The 20,080-nt window shown below is 38.2% G+C and overlaps 1 pseudogene; it reads right to left on the reverse strand.

Moving 5' to 3' along the window:
* On the reverse strand, positions 1-19,074 carry LOC113772533 (annotated as a pseudogene).
* Positions 19,075-20,080: the final 1,006 nt, after the last annotated feature.

Below are 20,080 nucleotides of genomic sequence, written 5' to 3' on the forward strand. Positions count from 1 at the left end.
TCAATGAAGCAAGCTTTCCAAGTACCTTTCAACATTATCCAAGCCACAGGCATTCTTCACAACAGGCATAATAGCTGGGACATCCAACTCGAATGCTGGATCAGGTCCATCAAGTCTGCTCCAAGCATTTAGCTGTTTCCTGGCTTCTTTAATTGCTGCCCTCGTTGCACAATGTACTGAGGCTGCAAGAACTAATGGCGGTTCTCCAGAGGCTACACAATGGTCAATTCCAGATTAAAAATCAAATACAGATATATCTTGCTTGCTTGTGCAGGTTCGTTCATGTGCACCAGTCAGATGATCGTTTCATGTGTCAATAGCAAATGTGAGAAATTTACATCTATATTCCCATTACATTCTTTTCCTCAAAAAGTTCTAGTTCTTGATATTAACAAATAAATCATCCATTTGTATGCCTGGATTAGCAATGTGGTAGCTCCGCTTTTGTACAAAGAAGTTCAACCAAACCAGAACAGTCTAATAGCTCAAATCTGGTGGATCATACATTGAGCCACCTTCAGTTGAAAGTTAAAACTGCAAGGTATGGTTTCAGAACCAGGAGCTTTGTTGTCTAAGATTTACTTGTTCAGATGTTGAATCATTACTTAAAGAAAAGTAGATTACAGATATTCTGCAGCGCAGTGGGGTGTCCAAAGATGATATATGCAAAAAAAAAATTTTGTATTAGGAAAAGAACATTTACAATGATTCCTCATCCTTTTTCCTCATTTCCAGAGTTGTGATTCCAACAGATTAGCCAGCATGTGATACCGGAAAGCACCAAAGACCACAATACTTGTAAAAGTCAATTATATTACTTCTGAGTTCGGACGTAGTTGAGAAATTTGAAGATTTACCTTTAGATGATAGAACACGCTTGTCGTGATGTCCACTATTTACCACTTCGACATTCAACTGCATCGGTATGTTATCAATTGCAGGGATCTTGTATGTCCATGTGCCATCTGAAATTGCCAATCCATCTGCGTTGATAAGGAACTCTTCGAGCATAAAGAATCCAACTCCTTGAACAAAAGCTCCTTCAATCTGAAAGAAGAAAACAGGACATAGTCTGTCATTCTTCATGAGCTCAGCTTGCTCAATAAATTTTAAGGTATATTGAATCACGCTAACAAGAAATGTAATCCAAAATAATATCAAGAGCGAATTGCGCGAAATGTCACTAAACTATTTCAAAGTGCCGGTTCTGGTCACTAAACTTTTTTATTAGCGCGAAATGTCACTGAACTAATAAATCTGTACCGTTTTGGTCACTCCGTGTATTTGTGCCGTCAGGAGAGACGGAAATCAACTTTTTGAGGGGCAAATTCGTCTGCACAGCCTTAGTGGGAAGAGATTCATCTGGTAAGTGAAAGGTTTAAGTGTGGGGCTTTGGAATGTTGGTAAAATTTTGAGAAAGGGTGGTTATATCCAGCAATTTCACAGGTTGATTTCCGTGAAAATAAGTTCACGTATCAAACCAACTATTTTCATGTTTAGATTGATAGTTCAAGAAATTAACATATTTTTAGTCTCCAGACTATTTTGCTAACACTTCTGCTCTCTTATATTTCCGTGAGAAATATAAATTATGCTTTGTAAACGGCACACTTTTTTTTTTAACATTAGGGAATTTTGTGTATGCTGAAGCGAAGGAAGGTATTTGCACTGGGGCATTTACAGAATTCCTAAAATATTCGGTCCTCAATAGCAAGGGGTTTTTGAAGCTTGAAGGGACTGAAGCGAGGGGTTTTATGAAGCGGCAAACTTTTTGCCGAATGGGAAGGGGTTTCGGCTGCCTCAGAGAACCTCGACTCGGGTAACTAAATCGCCGTTCCTCATCCCCTTCGCCGCCGTTAGAGCCAGAAAATTGGACCTTTTGTAACTGCAAAAGGATGATGCGAATAGCTGAGGCTAGAAAAATGAGATCTTTGGGCTCATCATACGCTTGTCTGGAGTCTTTGAGTTATCAATTTCTGCAAAGATGCTTAGTCAGCGGAACTGCAAAAGGGAAATCTAAAATCAAAGGAGCACAGCCATTGAAGAGATCGAAGGTAACAACCAAGAAAGGAACTAGGTCGGGTGATTCGAATCAGAAAGATGGTGGGCCCAGAAGAAAATCCGAATTTGATGAATTGGTCGACGAGTGCTTGGCTTCGACTTCCCCAATTAGATTCTTGAAGCCTAAGGAAAAAGCTAGGGAAGCCGAGAGAGAAAAGATGGGGCTGAAAAGTAAGGTAATGGAAGAACAGGAGAAGAAATGGAAGAAAATGAAGAATGAATTTGATTCCCCATTTTTGATGGGTACCCCAGGATTGGATTTGATAAAAATTTTGAGAAAGGGTGGTTTACCAACATTTTACCCCTCAACATTTTGAGAAAAGACTGTGCAGACGAATTTGCCCCTCAAAAAGTTGATTTCCGTCTCTCCTGACGGCACAAATACACGGAGTGACCAAAACGGTACAGATTTACTAGTTCAGTGACATTTCGCGCTAATAAAAAAGTTTAGTGACCAGAACCGGCACTTTGAAATAGTTTAGTGACATTTCGCGCAATTCGCTCTAATATCAAGCATTAGCAATCACAGTAGATATGTGTAAGTATTAAGAAACAAGTAACTAACCTGTATAATACTCCCTCCGTCCCAATAAGTTTGTCACTTTTGGGGAATTGTGTTTTTTATCAACAGTGGTCAAAGAGTGAAGGAATTGTATTTGCTTTCCGTTTCTATCCTTCATTTATTGGTGGGAAAATATGTAACTTTAAAACCATTTGAATATTTGAAGGTACATGTGGGGCCAATATATTATCTTTTGTGCCTAAATCAAAGAGAAAGTGGGACCCACAACATTATTTAAAGATTTCTTGTGCAAGTGCATGAAGGGTAAAAATTGGAATGTGTTACAAAATTATTAGCCAAATTTGGTAAGATGACATAATTTTGGGACAGACCAAAAAGGAAAGTATGACAGTTTTAATGGGACGGAGGGAGTATATAATATCAGGGTTCAAGCTTTGTCCACAATCATATATAATATCTGCTTGCAAAATTTTAGTTTCTCCAGTCAGTATATTTATTTCTACCTGCAATACAAATACAAACAGCTTCATCATTTCATACCATCCATTATAAGGCCACAGCAGACAACTACTCCATGATTTCTCCAATGTAAGAGTCCCTTGCTCAATCAAAATGGTGCACTGCTGAATATCCATCATCTAAAGTTCTATGAACAGATTATAAGATAAATTTTTTTCATGGTCCCACAGAGAAAGCTGGAGAAGACAAATTTACCTCGCCAACCGCAGCACCGTAGTTCAGGTAACGCACGAAATTGGACGTAGGCACATAGTAAGAATGTGCAGCCAAGTTTAAAGATTGAGAATATGCCTACAGTCAAAGAAGTCCCAAATGAGAAATGTGAAAAAACTCGCAACAATTTATGAAACATTAAGTGTGACCAGTAATCCTAGACAAGTTCCAGAAAGTAGCAAAGAAGGAATTTTCCTTTCCCTTTTTGTTGTTTTAAAAGGAGGGGAAGGCCCGGAACGAAGAGGTGGGAAGGGAATGGGGAGGCTGTAAGGATTGGATCCTCATCCTAAGAAGAAAAAGAAAGCCCCTTAACTATTGGACTATGTTCGATTCTCAAGCAACGGAAGATTAAAGTAGGTCTTCAAAAACGTTGTTGATCATCTCTTGAAACATGCTAGAACAAAGGAACAAAATAGCCTGCTAATTCAATTTTTTTAAGATTAACTACAATTTCTGTCTGATATATGAAGTGTTTAATCTGTTATCATTTAACTGGAAAATACCTTTTCCAGTCTTGGTAATTCTTTACAGCTGATAGGGTGTTAATTGTTAGTAATTTTATTGTTAATTTCCCCTTTTATTCTTGCCAAATATTGTTTTAGTTATTAATATTTACTTATATTTGGTATTGGGACTTAATTTCAGGAACAAAGCAGAAAATTACCAAAAAGGAGGGACTTTTATGGGAAAATAGAGACTTCTAAGGACCTTGGACTCTTGAATTGGTGGGGACCACAAGCTAGTGAAAGGCATTTAGTCATTTGGGCCTTTCAAAGAAAGCAACGTAGAGAGACCTGGACCAAGAAGTAATTTGGAGGCTTTGTCCACATGTGTGGGGACCACAGGAAATAGCTTTTAGGCTTCTTTCTTTTGGCTTTTTAAGGGAAGACGTACAGAAGCAAAAGGAGATCCCTAGTTTTAGTGTAGTTTTTAGTTTAGTTTTAGTTTCCTTTCTTTCTTTCTTTTGACTGGCCTCTGACACACGCCAGGTGTTCGACAATATTCCCCAACGGGAAAAACATCTTTTATTCCTTGCTTTCTACTAAAAACCGCCATGCCTTTGCAATCCATTACTTCGTGTGATGATTTAATTATGCGGCGTGGCTAAGCCTTCCTTCTAGTCAAGGGGACAACTGACGATTTGGTTCGACAATTACTGTGAGATCGAATCTGTTTTAATTATTTTCTTCATTTATTGGTATTTGTATGTTCCTTGATTTTAATTGTTGTGGCCTTGTGTATGATTGATTAGTGCGCAATAATTAATTATTCATATAGGCTATTTTTGCTAAATAGGGGTAATTGAATCCGTAATTGTTCGTTATCTCTATCTCAGTAGCAACTGGCGTAATTGGGTTTATGTCAGGGGAATATACGATCTAGTTTAAACAAACCCTCGTAGCGTGTTTGTTAGTTAGGATTGGGCCTTTCTAATTATTAATGCAATCTAGAAATTAAATCCTACGGTCGTACCTAGGGTTGTTTTTGGGTTAGAGAAATAGCTAACGGTCGTACCTTAGCTATCGATAAATTAAGGAAAGGTTGGTTGTTTATCGCGTGCATGACAACTATAACCAATCTATTAATAAAAGTTGGAATTATCTACGAATCAATGATCAGTGCATGAACCATTTCTGAAGTGTACCCTTGGCTAGAGCTTCTCTTAATTATTTCTTTGAATTAATTACTTCCTGCATTTAATTTGTTTAATTGGCATTTAATCTCAAAACCCCCTATACTTTGAACTCTAGAAGAAACGAATTATCCCCAGTCCCTGTGGATTCGACCCTACTCACCGCTATATACAAAATCTGTATTTTTTTAAGTAGGTATTTATTATTGCACAGGTTTGACACCTGTCAATTTTTGGCGCCGTTGCCGGGGACTGGTGCCAGATTAATTTGTTTCTTTTTGAGTTCATCTTGTTTTTATTTTTATCTTATTTTTTTTTATATAGTTTATGGCTTCTAACACTCCGTATTTTGGTGATAGACTGGATTTTGTTTCCAGGGAATGAAATGAGGCTAGTTTTTTTGCTAAGTTTGCATATTCAGAGGCACTGAACTCTATTAGAGAAAGAATGGCTGCTGCAACCTGTAAAATTTGTTATGCCAGGGATCATTCAACCGGTACGTGCCCCGAATATCAAGATAATCTGAGTGTCCCACTCAATAATTATGGAGATTTTTCACCCTGGTCTCAAACGTGGTATAACCCTAATCCAAACGGGTATGATCAAGGATGGTGGGATAACTCCAGTTATAATTATACAACAGGGCCAATGAATTTTCAGCAGTATGAGTCTCAAGAATCATCATCTATGTCAGGTATGTCTCTTGAAGAAATAGTTGAATCAATAGCTATTAATACATATCAATTCCAACAGGAGACACAAAGGAGAAATGAGATGATGAATGAGGCAATGAGTAATCTGGAAGATCAAATGTGTCTATTGACATCCAGAATAAATCGATTGGCTTCTCAATTTGAAGAATTGCCCTCGAAAACCATTGTTGATTTTGAAGAAAATGAGAGTGCAATTTGCCTGACTAGTGATGAGGAGCTGCAAGATTTTCAAGAAGAGAGATGTACAGATGCAGTTGAAAAAGAAGCCGAAAAGGAAGAAATGGAACCCCAACTGCAACCCATTCAAGTGAAAGAATCCAGTGAAGAATCAGCAAATGTGGTGACACCACCTCCATTCCCTAACCTGCATTTTCTTAACTCTTATTCTATGATTTCTGTTAATGAGATTGATTTTGTTATACCGGAAGTTCTTGAGTCTCATGGCAGGAATGAATTAAGAGTAGCTATGGTCAAATATCTTGAACTGTCGAATGTTCTTGATGGAGGAGTGGATGAAGAATTGCGATCAATGCTTGATTATTTGGCGCCCTCAACTAGTCCATGGAAAATCGTAACTCGTGTGCTCAAAGATTACTCCATCTATGAGGGTTACCAGGATCATATTGAAGATGAAGCATTGAAGCGAGCCACAAGATTTTATCCCCCGTGAACAAGCATAGCATGTCTAGCCAAAGACATTAAAGAAAGGCGCTACTTGGGAGGCAACCCAAGACTATTTGTTTCAGTTTTCATGCATTTTTTAAGTTCTAGTTAAGTGTTAGTGTCAATTAATAGTTTGATGTTTGGTGACAGGGAATTAGCAGTTAGACGTGCCCACGCCAAGTGGTCACGCTTGAGGGAAAGAAATTTTCGTTCAGGATCTGCGAACTCTATAGCAGTTAGACGTGCCCACGCCTAAGCCAGAGGTTCCTTGAAAAAAAAAAAAAATTTCACATTGAGAAAATTCAAAAATTCATAAAAAGAGAAAAAAGAAATCCGGAATTTTTCTTTTCTTTTTCTTCAAAAATTTTAATTTTGAAAATTTAAATCCAGAAAAAAAAAATTGAAAAAAAAACCCCCAAAACCAATTTATTTTTTTTTTCTCTTTTTTTTTTCTTTCTTTTTCTTTCTTTCCCTTCTTTCTTTTTCTTCTTTCTTTCCTTCTTCCTTCTTCCCCGCTGCCCTGCTTTTCCCTTTTCCTTCTTTTCGTTCGCTCGGTCTGCAGCCGCCGCTAGCCATTTCCGCCGTTCACTCGCCCGACGCCCTGCCAACCCAGCTCCCCCTCTGCGCTCCCTCCACCAGCTCGCGCGCCTCTCTTCGCGGGCCTACTGCGCGTCGCCCAGAGCTTCAGCGCCATCGCCTCCACCACCAGCTCACACCGCCGCCTGCGTCAGCTCCGTCCGCAGCCCGCTCGCCGCCAGCTCGCGGCCAAGGCTCGCCGCGCCCTCTTCCGATGCCCCGCCGCCGCTGCTAGCTCCAGTTCCAGACCACCACAGCCGCCTCCCGTCCAGCCCACGGGCGACCACCGCCACGCGGCAGCAGCTCTTTCTCCATCACGCGCGGCTCTCCACCTCACTCTCTCCCCGTCGCTGGTCAGCGCCACTTCCCAGTCGCCATCGCCGCCGCACTCCTCTTCCTCCCGCGCGGCCGTATCGTGCACCACCACCAGCTCGTCGCTTCCCGTGCTCCCTCCACCGCTGTCCGCGTGCGACAGCAGACCAGGACGCCGCCTCCTTCCTCCGCACAACTCGTCCAGCCCGCGCCGCGCGACCACCACCACTCCAGCTCTCCTCCTGAGCTCGCGGCCACCACCAGGCCTTCACCAGCCTCGCACCTCAGCCACGGTCCACTTCGTTGAGGAGCCGCGCCGCCGCTGGTGACACGCGACCGTCCGTCGTTGCTGACCGCCGCCCATCACCACCTGTCAATTTCTGACAGGTGGAGGTATTGTAATTTCTTCCCCAATTAGTTTGACTCCCTGCAAATTGTGGTTGGTTTCTTGATGGTTAAAGGAAGGTGATAATTTGGGGCATTTTCTGGGCCAATTTTGGTTTGAATTGAGTTTAATTGCTGCTAGATTGTTGTCCGTTTGATTAATTTTTCCCTGTGGCTCACCAGTGGTACTGGTTGAGGTCCTTTGCCTATCATTGTTGCCGCTATTTGAAGATACTTGCGTATTTTACAGTTTAAGTTCCCACGGTTGAGTTGCTGCCATTGAATTTAATTCTTTCCTGTCTGTGCACCAGTGGTACTGGTTGCGGTGTTGCTTGAAATTCTTGAGATTTGATCGAATTATATTCGGTTGTCGCTGGATATCGAATTGGATATTTGACTGTCCAACTGGAGACAGTTGTTGGGATTTTGATTGGAATTGTGTCCTAGTATTGTGGGTATTTTTCTGCGTTCATTTGTTGAATTGGGATATGAAGGTGCCATTTGCACTGTGGGCGAGTGAATTGTTTCTCTTGATTCATTAGGCTGGTTTTGAAAATTGTTATTGCTTGGAATTTCCGCGTGACCCAGCTTGGCTTCAACTTGCATGGCATGGCGCAGAATTTGGCAGCATTTATGCACCGTGTGGGAATTGAGCCTCAGTTTGCGCTCGATCCACCCTTTTTTTTTTGGACGACCTCAGGGAAGTACCGGTGCCCTTCTCCTTCATGTTTGCTGTTACATTTTCACATTGAGGGCAATGTGTAACTTAGGTGTGGGGGGGTCAGTTTTGGGTGCTCGTATTTCCAGTTTTCGGTCCTTGGGTGCTAGTATTTCCAGTTTTCGGTTTTTAGGTGTTTTTCCTTTGTTTTAATTTGATATTTATCTCCCTTTTTCGCTTATTTTCTTTTCTTTTTCCGAGTGGTCAGTTCTTATTTGAATACCAAGTTTTGATGTTGGATTGTTGCCTTTAATTCTGCTATTGCCAAGTGTTATTAATAAAAGGGTATCAAGTTGATGTGGTTGAGTTCAGGAACATCTCTTTGGTGTATATCAATGATTGCTTAACTTTTCCAATTTTTGGTTAACTTTTCTAGGCATAGGGAATGATTGTTGGCATTTTTCATGTGAATTGGTCCAATTATTAATTTTAGTTCTCCATGTTTGAAAATTTTCTAGTTATTGTGTTATGTTATCATAAATAAGAGGTGACTGTACTCCACTAGTTGTTACTACTGAGTAACCGGGGATTTTCACCTAAAGTGTCGATTCTCGCGTCAAAAGGTAGTAGTTACTATGAGTGCGTGGTCCCGTAGCAATTAGAGCTGAGTAACCGGGCTCCTCCATCTGTCAAATGTTGGAGTTCGCGTCAAAAGGTTCTAAGGGCTATAGACTAAGTCTTTTGTTACTCAAAAAAAAAAAAAAAGGAAAAAATAAAATAAAGATTGTGTTAGTATGTGAATAAGTCAGCTTGCCGGTTTGTGATCTTAATGTCGAGATTTTGGTTAATAGTTGGACCATTTGCTGATAAATGTGAGCAACCATTCCTTTTTCTTAGATTAGTTTGCTTTAAATTGGAGGAGTTGGTGGTTGGGAAGCTAACCGGAGTGATTTTTCTTGGATCTTAACTGTGATGCTTGATATATGTTTTTCTGGGTATCTTGGCAATATGATAGTTAGAGCAATAGCCATTGTCAAATTTTGGTGTTCAATTGCTGTTCTTATGCTTGAGGGCAAGCATGATTTAGGTGTGGGGGAAATTGATAGGGTGTTAATTGTTAGTAATTTTATTGTTAATTTCCCCTTTTATTCTTGCCAAATATTGTTTTAGTTATTAATATTTACTTATATTTGGTATTGGGACTTAATTTCAGGAACAAAGCAGAAAATTACCAAAAAGGAGGGACTTTTATTGGAAAATAGAGACTTCTAAGGACCTTGGACTCTTGAATTGGTGGGGACCACAAGCTAGTGAAAGGCATTTAGTCATTTGGGCCTTTCAAAGAAAGCAACGTAGAGAGACTTGGACCAAGAAGTAATTTGGAGGCTTTGTCCACATGTGTGGGGACCACAGGAAATAGCTTTTAGGCTTCTTTCTTTTGGCTTTTTAAGGGAAGACGTACAGAAGCAAAAGGAGATCCCTAGTTTTAGTGTAGTTTTTAGTTTAGTTTTAGTTTCCTTTCTTTCTTTCTTTTGACTGGCCTCTGACACACGCCAGGTGTTCGACAATATTTCCCAACGGGAAAAACATCTTTTATTCCTTGCTTTCTACTAAAAACCGCCATGCCTTTGCAATCCATTACTTCGTGTGGTGATTTAATTATGCGGCGTGGCTAAGCCTTCCTTCTAGTCAAGGGGACAACTGACGATTTGGTTCGACAATTACTGTGAGATCGAATCTGTTTTAATTATTTTCTTCATTTATTGGTATTTGTATGTTCTTTGATTTTAATTGCTGTGGCCTTGTGTATGATTGATTAGTGCGCAATAATTAATTATTCATATAGGCTATTTTTGCTAAATAGGGGTAATTGAATCCGTAATTGTTCGTTATCTCTATCTCAGTAGCAACTGGCGTAATTGGGTTTATGTCAGGGGAATATACGATCTAGTTTAAACAAACCCTCGTAGCGTGTTTGTTAGTTAGGATTGGGCCTTTCTAATTATTAATGCAATCTAGAAATTAAATCCTACGATCGTACCTAGGGTTGTTTTTGGGTTAGAGAAATAGCTAACGGTCGTACCTTAGCTATCGATAAATTAAGGAAAGGTTGGTTGTTTATCGCGTGCATGACAACTATAACCAATCTATTAATAAAAGTTGGAATTATCTACGAATCAATGATCAGTGCATGAACCATTTCTGAAGTGTACCCTTGGCTAGAGCTTCTCTTAATTATTTCTTTGAATTAATTACTTTCTGCATTTAATTTGTTTAATTGGCATTTAATCTCAAAACCCCCTTTACTTTGAACTCTAGAAGAAACGAACTATCCCCAGTCCCTGTGGATTCGACCCTGCTCACCGCTATATACAAAATCTGTATTTTTCTTGAGTAGGTAATTATTATTGAACAGGTTTGACACCTTGTCAACAGCTTATATTTCCAGATACTATATTGGATTTTTTTTGGGCTAATGACCTGATACTAGTGCAAATATAGACCACATTGTTCAATCCCAAATTTTGAAAAAAAAAAAAAAAAAACTTCATTTGAACTTGATTAATAAATCTAGCTATGGGTTGTGCAATCTACAGGTTTCTGAAGAAAGAATTCTACATGAAAGCAGATATTGGATGTGGACAAGAAGTTTGTTTCAGAAATGAAACACGAAAAAGCTTTGATCAGATTAACATCTAAAGTTATACCACGGAGAAGCTGGGAAGAGCATCTTACTTGAAGTATCAGAACATCCCAGTTAACAGAACCCATTTGCTCCTGCAACTTACTTTTGAGCGGGGCTAGTCGTTCAACTAAGATATTGCAGCATAATCTGACTGCTTCACAGCTTGATTCAGATTTTGTGCTTCCACCAGTATAACCCCCTTGCACTAAGCTTATGGTGTCTGCCTGTACAACTCGCACCTTTTCCACTAGGTTCTCTGTCCCATTGCATCCAATTGAACTGAGAGCATATGCAGTTATCTGTCTTACCTTAGTCCAGAGACCCTGGCCTATTTCTATTCCTCCTACTTCTACAACAATAGATGCATCCCGAAGGATGCTAACTTTGCCAGCCGTTGGTATTACTGTAACTTCATAGACAATTGGAACCCGTGATACACCTCTTTTTCTCCATGTATTGACCCGATTAAACTGCTCTATCATTTCTTTTCTCTGGACTAAGCATGAAGATGCACCCAATTTTTCCCACATGTCAGTCAAAGTGTACTCTTGTGCTTCACCTGCAGCCTCCCCATAGAGCACCTTAAGGCTTTCAAATGTATGAAGATTTATTTTTCTAACAGAATCTACCTCCATAGAAAGCACTGATGCAATTTGTTCCATAACAGCATCAGCTATATAAGATCCTTGAACCTCCCCAGGGGCTCTCATTGTAGATTTGGTAGAATGGTTTGTCTTACAAACTTTTATGTCAAATGAGAAAGCACCCGAATTATACTTTTTAAGGGTGCCAATCAAGGTAAGCGGCATGACGGGACTAACTTCTGCAGATAACCCAGAATTAATCAGTATGTCAAGGTGCAAAGCTGTGACCTTTCCATTTGATTTGAATCCGACATTGTAAGTTATTTTCATGGGATGTCTTCCACCAATCATTATCATGTCAGTCTTCCTATTGAGATATGTCCTGACAGGGCGGCGTAATTTATGTGCTGCAAGTGCACATGCTGTAGCAACCTGAAAGACACAGTTGTAAGCTTTTGCACCAATAAAAGTAGGACTAGGAAAGCATAAGAAACCATAATTTAAACAAGGCCTAACAAACAATCACGAAATATTGTTGTCTGAGCGTTTATATGCATAACAAACATGTGCACTTGCAGCACATAAATTGTGACACACATTTCTCTGCAGCACACCATTGTGACACACACACACAGGCAAAATTGTTAGAATATGATTGTGTTTCAGGATAAAGCTCTTTTCTTCACAATATTATGAATGCTAAAAATATGCTATGGAACTGACCCCAAAAAAAAAAAGGCTATTATACAACTCTTGCAAATGTTAAATCCAAATTCAAGAAGTGCACATATTCTTTATTCCATCACAGTCCTGATATCAATTCCTTGTGATGTTCCACCAGAACTAAAAGATGAACTAATTTAGTTTGCTAATCTAATAAGTTATAAGATGATTGCTAGGCGTCACTTTGCAGCAGCAACTGGAGGAACTGCTGTCAAGTTGTTGACGATGGAGGAAAAGACTTAATTGTGGAAAAGCTACAATCAGGACAACATCAATGCATGCAGAAGCTCCTTTCAGCAAGAATCATCTTTGTTTTCCCTGTAAAAATTTCACCTTATCTGACATAGACCAGGCCACTTTGAATGGCAGCAAAATAACTCAAAGATAAGGCATATGCTATGAAAAAATTAACAAAAAACTTAATCTGCATGTTAATGATACTCACAGGCATTGATCTCATTAACTTGCCCCCAAAGGCTCCCCCAACCCTTCTTGTAACTACACGTACATTATGATCGGGAATGCCAAGGCATTTTCCGATTGTATGGTGCATATGCTCTGCGGACTGAGTTGAACTATAAACTAATATGCAATTGTCTTCATCTGGCACTGCTAGTGCGGTTTGTGTCTCCATATAAAAATAGTATTGAGACCCAAGTTTGATCTGTAAAACAAATAAGCAGATAAACTTGGAACTGAGCATGGCTTTTCAGTATTCTTGAGAATATGAAGAACACTTCAGAAAAATGTGGCAAAACAATTGAGATGAGAAACTACTACTACCTCAGCAGAAAGAATCTGATGATCAGCCTCAGCCATTCCTTTGGAGAAATCACCAACCTGTGTTGGATACAAGAAAGAAGGGACCTCAAAAAAACTCGACCTCTCCACGGCTTCTTCAACAGTTAAAATCGGTGGATCCAAATTTTCAGTGTCATACTCGACCAGAGCTGATTTTGCTGCAAGATCGGCAGACTTTTGCGTTTCTGCTACCTATAAATGTTTATTCCAATTAAAGACATAAACAGGATATGGCATCGTACTTGAGGAGTATCTGCGATTAAAGGAGAGGATCTGGAAGCATAAAATTACCACAAATGCAATTGGCTCTCCGGCACACCTGGTAAGTTCATCAGCAAATAAAGGTTCAAAACCAAGCGTTGTCATAGATCCTACATTTTCCCCTCCTTCTGGAATATCTTTATAAGATATGAGAGCAGCAACTCCACTTTGTAGATTGTTTGATTCCAATTCCACACCTTTTACCTTCGCTAAAGGTTTTGTACTGTAAATAAATGCTCCATACAGACAATTTGGAGGTGATGGAATGTCATCAACATACACAGCTTCTCCTGTGGAATTGATCTTGATACATTCAAATGTGGGGAAAGATGATGATCATGATGGGAAAAAGTGAAATTAAGAGAATAGTACAAGGTCCAAGTGGAAAAAACTGGTGGAATTGAGATTTTTGAAAACCAATCTTGCAACAGCTTTGACACGAGACTACCGCCTCCGTAACACCCCATCCCCCCAAAACCAAAAAATAAAGGAATCAAACAAGTATGAAACTGAAAATGAGGTTTCTCTAAGCCACAGGAAAATTTACCAAGGACAAGTTGAATACATACTTGTAAGTTCAATGCCAGTGGAATTAAAAACATCGATCCAAAATTTTGGTCTGAAGGCCAAAAAACAAAGTGAAGACGATAAGTATACATAATTTGCATGGAAGTAATGGAATTGATAAGGTATTCTTTAAAAATGTCCACCAATTCTAATATTATGGAGACAATTGCCTAAGGTAAATTTTGGTAATGTTTCACTAAAGAAGAACTAGTAAGACATTTGGAGTCATGTGGAATTTAAAGTTTCACAAGTTTATAACATAAAAATGTTACGATAATTTGATGCATGTTTGGAGATGAGCTAAGCCAGGTTTTCAAATGAGTTTTGAGAAGTAGGCCTGCAAGAGGCCATTAACTGAAGCGACTTGAGTCTGTAAAACAACTAGAACTAAAGCAATCAGAGATTGTGGCGAATTATGTCTAAGAAAAATTATCCCAACAAAATTGAGAAACAAATAAACCTGAAGCTTGGAGGGCAGCACCAGACTTTGTCATTGGTTCTCCTACTGGATAGTATTCTTTACTTGATTTCACCTCCTGCTTCGCAGAGGACAACAATTTTGGACTAGCCCATTGACGCAGAGAATTATCTTTATGGTTTTCAGAAGAATCCTCCAGTGAATTGCCAGTAAATCCATTGGACACACCACCAAAAATAGCAGAACCTACATTGACAAATGGAAAAAGAAACTGGAAAAGAAAACTAACAGCCAAGCTCGTCCTGTAAGCAGCATGTGAAGTGCCAGATTCAGGTATTACGGCTACTTTAACTAATTTTACTGCTTCATATAGAACACTAGCAGTTAGTATCTTCCCTGAAAGGTATTCCTCAACCTTTCTTGCTCGTGTTGCATGTTTAGTCCCATAAACACCAAAAGCCAATTGGATATCATTTACTATAAGTCCATTTACTTGAGGTAACACATCAGCCAGGAATGCAGCATTCAAATAAGGCAAAGCATTTCCCAGGGGTCGTGGTGCAGCACGGTAGGTCTCAAAAATCAACTTGGAACTAGATTCGTTGCTGTTACCACTTCCTTTTGGCTTTAAAGAAGGAATATGGACACTGAGTAGCACACTTCTCGAGTCCATAGGTGGTCTTGCCAAAAATTCTTCCAATGTAAGGCTTTCAAGCTTGTGGCCGGTTGTTATGCTAACAAAAGAACCTACAGCAAGAAGTATAGTAGCTATATCTGAAGGAAAACTTTTCCTTTGTGCCATTACTAAATTCCCACCAATACTGGCGGAATTTCTAATGAACCCTGAAGCAATTTTTTCCATATGGTCAGCCAGTTTTTCAAGGACCTGCTTTTCATCAGAGGAATAATTTACGTTACCTTCCTCCTTCAGACATGATATAACTTTGGAGATTGTCATAGCAGCCCCAATTTCAATTCCCTGGTGGTTTTTTCTTATCGTTGAAAGCTCAGGTACATATTTGAGATCAATGTATCTATCGTAGTTATCTAGTTCCTTATAGTAACCCATCCCAGTGTTACCAACTACTAGCCTAGTCCGCATATCATCCTCAATCATGTTAGAGTCCAAAAAGCTTTTAAGCTCCTCAAGAGTAGTAGGACTATACCAGGACTTGCTTTCTAAGTGCAAGATCTTTGCTGACTTCGACCTGAGTCTCAAAAATTCTGGAAATCTACTGAACCTACCATCGGGAGTATACAAAGGCAATCTCCTTAATTTAACTTCCTTTGGCTCTCCTTTTCTCCAAAAGGAATTCAGTCCCAAATCCTCCAAATCAACATCAGCAGCAAAACTTTTGCAGGCATCAGCAATGGGTCGATATCCAGTACAGCGACAGAGATTTCCAGCTATGGCCTTTTCAGCCTCAACAACAGTCAGCTTGGAAAATCCTGGTGGAGGTCCTGGCCTGTTTGCTTTTTCAGCTTGCTTAAGTGCTGCAAAAAATGACATACACATTCCAGGTGTGCAATATCCACATTGAGAAGCATGGAATCCAGCAAATTCTTTGATGAATTGGATGGAAACCATCTTTACTATTTCCAAGTCCATCGCTGGTAGTAATTGAGCAACCATTCACACTGCAAAGAAGTGTTAGGCATGAGCTCACAGAGAAATCTTCGACTTGATCAAGCACAGGGTTATATTTAGAGAGCATAACAACACAATCACCACAGCCACCTGTGCCATTAGAAAAAATGAACAGGCTATCAGTTTGATGAACAGCTTTAACAAGTAATATTTGTGCCCACATTAGCAATCTTTAACACAATAGTCAAGTGAAGCAACTAGAAACCAAGTCAAATTCTGTTGAATATATCTATCTAGGTGAAAAACTGAACGTGTCAAGCTGCTACCAATTCTGTAGCAGAAAATGAGCAATCAATTATGTCAAAATATTTTAAAGCAAATGTGCTAAAGCAGTATAAACAGTTGAAGCAAAGTCAGCGATAAGATAGCAAAGTTCTCCTGGATTCTGTCTTTTCAGATTCAGTGCAATGACTATGCATACAAATCCAGAGTACTTTTCGTTGTTGAATATCTCCTGCATTGAACGTCATATGAAGGCAATTCTACTTTACTCACTAAAAACTTACATTGAAGTAAGACAATTATATCAGAGGACCAGAATTTAAAGTACTTCATGTGAAACAATGCACCAAAAATGAATTATGTAATTCCATGAGAGTGAAGATCATATCCAGCGAATTAGAATTGGTATGTCTAGAATCTTTGAACTTTACAAAGTAAAGCAGCTGATGCAACCAAGACTTTCTGAAGTTAAAGATGCTGTAAAGCCGATATCTTGAATCTGAACCATAATTTAGAGTCAGAATATCGTAACATTTGCCTTTGATAACATGTTGAATGAAAGACAATAATCTATCTATCTATCTGTTACGCTATCAAAGGTATGGTGAGTCTTTGTGAATGGCGGTTAACGGTGTGAGCAAGGGTTGATGTTAGTTTTTTGTGTTATCCTCCTCACCAATAAATCGAATAAATTGCATTGCATATCCTTAATAATTAATATGAATTATGCTAATAGATACAAAAATGAAACATTCCCTTATGGTGAAATAAACAAAAAAAAAAGAGGGAAGAACACATTTTATTTACAAAATATTCAAGTTTAAAGAATATTTCAAACATGAAATAAAATATAACAAATTGGTACCATTAATCTCCTATAAGTTCCACAAATTGGTACAATAAGTCTAGTACGTATGGATTGGTATTGAGCAAGAACTTTTAATTCAAAATATAATAAGAGATGAAGTGCAAAGATAGGCAAAAAGTATAATGTTAGGGATATTTATATTCAATCACCACAAAAAATAAATTGAACAAACTTTACTATGGATATTCTTGTAATAACTGACAGCATTAAACTATAATCAATGAATATAATATACATCAATGTCAATTATAGTAACAATGACAAAGGTGGATTAAAATATATTCAAATTCCTCATTAGTTTGGCTATTTTATAATAATTAATCCTAACAATTTACAATTGTCTTTTCACCAGTAAATAATAAACATACACTCAAAATCTAAGGTAATTAATTTCATAGGTTTACCCAAAAGGCAATTGCTGACTTCTGGGTAAATCCTGAGGACCTTAAATCCTACACACACATACTTATCACCACCGATGTGGGAACAAGCTTATGGGGAGAAAGGGAAGTGGGGAGGCTTAAGAGCCTTGAAGAAGAACTCACCACACACCAATAACACCTCTCTGGTCTTACTTGTCTTTTCACCAGTAAATAATAAACACACACATTGTCAATCGTATAAACTTTATAATCATAAACCATGTCATCAATGAGAAACGTAAACAAGCGTTACTAAATCAAAAGAGCTCTCTTCAAATTTAAACTATTAAAATTTGAGGAATGGAATTTCAATATAGTTTAATTAGTATCATAAGCAATGACATTGCGAATCATTTTACAATCCACCATTAATAAAAAAAACTAAAAAAAAAACTCACTAAAACTGATAAAAAGTTCATATAATGATGTAAGGGAGAACAACAAATTACTCAAAAAGGTGAAAATTTTAATCTGAAATGGCATAAAAAAGAACATTTAGATCAATCAAATTTAACAGAAAGACAAAAACAATGGTACTGTTATAAAACAAAAGTGCTCTTGAAACGAAGAATTTTTTTTACTTGTGTGTTTGTGTTGGTTGCAACATACCAAATTCACATGAAATATAAAACAGTATAAACACTAAATATCACTCTTTTTTGTCCCAATAACATGTATTTCTTCAAATCAATTGATTTTCTCAAAATTTTAAGGGGAAAGAAAAAGAAAATTCAAAAGCATCACGTTCAAGTGCACAACATGTGTCTATTATATTCATGGAAAAAAAAAAAAGAAACTTTTGGCACTCACCCTATGTTAACCATCAGAAGAGGATCCAATAAGATATCATTCTGTTCGACATTGGCTTATGCAATCTGAACTCCAAAAATTGAATTCTGGTGAATCTGTTTTATTGGTAATTATGTGTTATCAAGATCATTGCTTATGAAAATAACTGATTCCTGCAATGGAACCAACCTCTGAATCCTAAGCCTTCAACAATACCTCCACCCTCAACAAAAGAAACCTCAACAACATATTAGAAGGCAGAAACTTATAAGAGATTAATAAAGAGCCAGAAAAAAAATCCTGCAACATAATCATTAGTCAACTTGCACTGGTTTTGGATCAATATGTTTCATGCTCTCTGTATCCGCCTTATAACAGTTCAACAAATCACAACAGCAAATAGGAACTGAAAAATAAAAACCCAAAACATTCATCAAGAATTCAAGAAACAGTAAACAAATCAACGGATAGAAGTAGACACCTTCACCACAGCTGAGCTTGACACTCTTGAAACGAGTATGATTACGCAAGAACTGAAGCAAAGTAGTTGAAGGGTCAATAGTTGCCACCTCAAACTTCTCTCCATTCACTGCAAACACAAGACTGCTATTGCAGCTTCTGGACGTGGGGTTGTAGTCCCATTTTGCTCCATTTCTGAGTCAGACGAACTGATCCCAGGTGGAAATTGAAGCTCAGTGACTGACAGAGAACTCAAAAGCTTACATATATAGGCTCAAGAATTCTTAACGAGTAGGGTCTAGGACTAACGTCCATACACGTGAGGCCAACAGAGACAATGACTCAATTGTTGGAATGTATGATGTATACATTTCCTAGGTATGTTACATAATCTATCGTTGCATTCTCATATCCTTAAATTTTAGGGTAAATTACTTATTATCCCCCTGTAAATTTACATAATGTCAAATGACTTCCCTAAGGTTTTATAATAGCTACATAACTCCCTGTAATTTTATGTAAAGTGAAAAAATGGACAGAATGCACAATCAGTTAAAGCATTTATATCAAACCACTTTAAAAATTTGTGTGGTAAAATCTTACTAATATGTCAAACATGATGGAACTGGAAATCCTAAGGCGCATCTCAAGATGTTTGCCAACAATCTTAATATTCATGGAACTCCTTTATGGTATATTTAAATACCCACTTTACCCCCTCTGAATTTTGCATTTGTCCATGTAATCTCCCTATGCTGCTTTTACACAAGGTGATTAAGTCACCTATTGATGTAACATTTAAATAAGGTCACTATTGGTATTTCAACTAACGACATTACATAGAATATTTTTAGTGAATTTTCACTTTATATAAAACCATAGGGGGTGAAGTGGACATTTTGAAACGTTAGGAGATCATGTGGCAATAGATAAAACCGCAAGAAGATTGCTTATAATTTACCCTAAATTTTACTCAAATTAACTTTAATTTCCTTCTTTTCTCAGAAACTGAATTCAGACCCCGTAAAAAAACTGAATTTAAGCCTTTTGCTACGATCTCACTTAAGAATTTTCAGCATAATCATGCAGCATGCATCATCCAAATACACTAGCTAGCATAAGAAAATTTTTACACTAACACCAAAATCATTAATCCATTAACTATTGCTATAGCCTTAAAAGCTATGCGCCTCCGCTAAATTATCGCGAGGCAGTTTGAATGCCCTTTCTCCTATATTTATCGGTCCCTAAAGTTTGTCACATATATCAAAACGATAAGAGTTAAGTGTTACAATAATAAGGCTATTCAAATTTAAAATAAATTCGGATTTATAAGAACTCGGTCGAGTTCAATTTGTATAGAAGTTGGCACAAGTT

The sequence above is a fragment of the Coffea eugenioides genome, chromosome 1 (genome assembly GCF_003713205.1).
Source record: "Coffea eugenioides isolate CCC68of chromosome 1, Ceug_1.0, whole genome shotgun sequence".
NCBI classification, from domain to species: domain Eukaryota; kingdom Viridiplantae; phylum Streptophyta; class Magnoliopsida; order Gentianales; family Rubiaceae; genus Coffea; species Coffea eugenioides.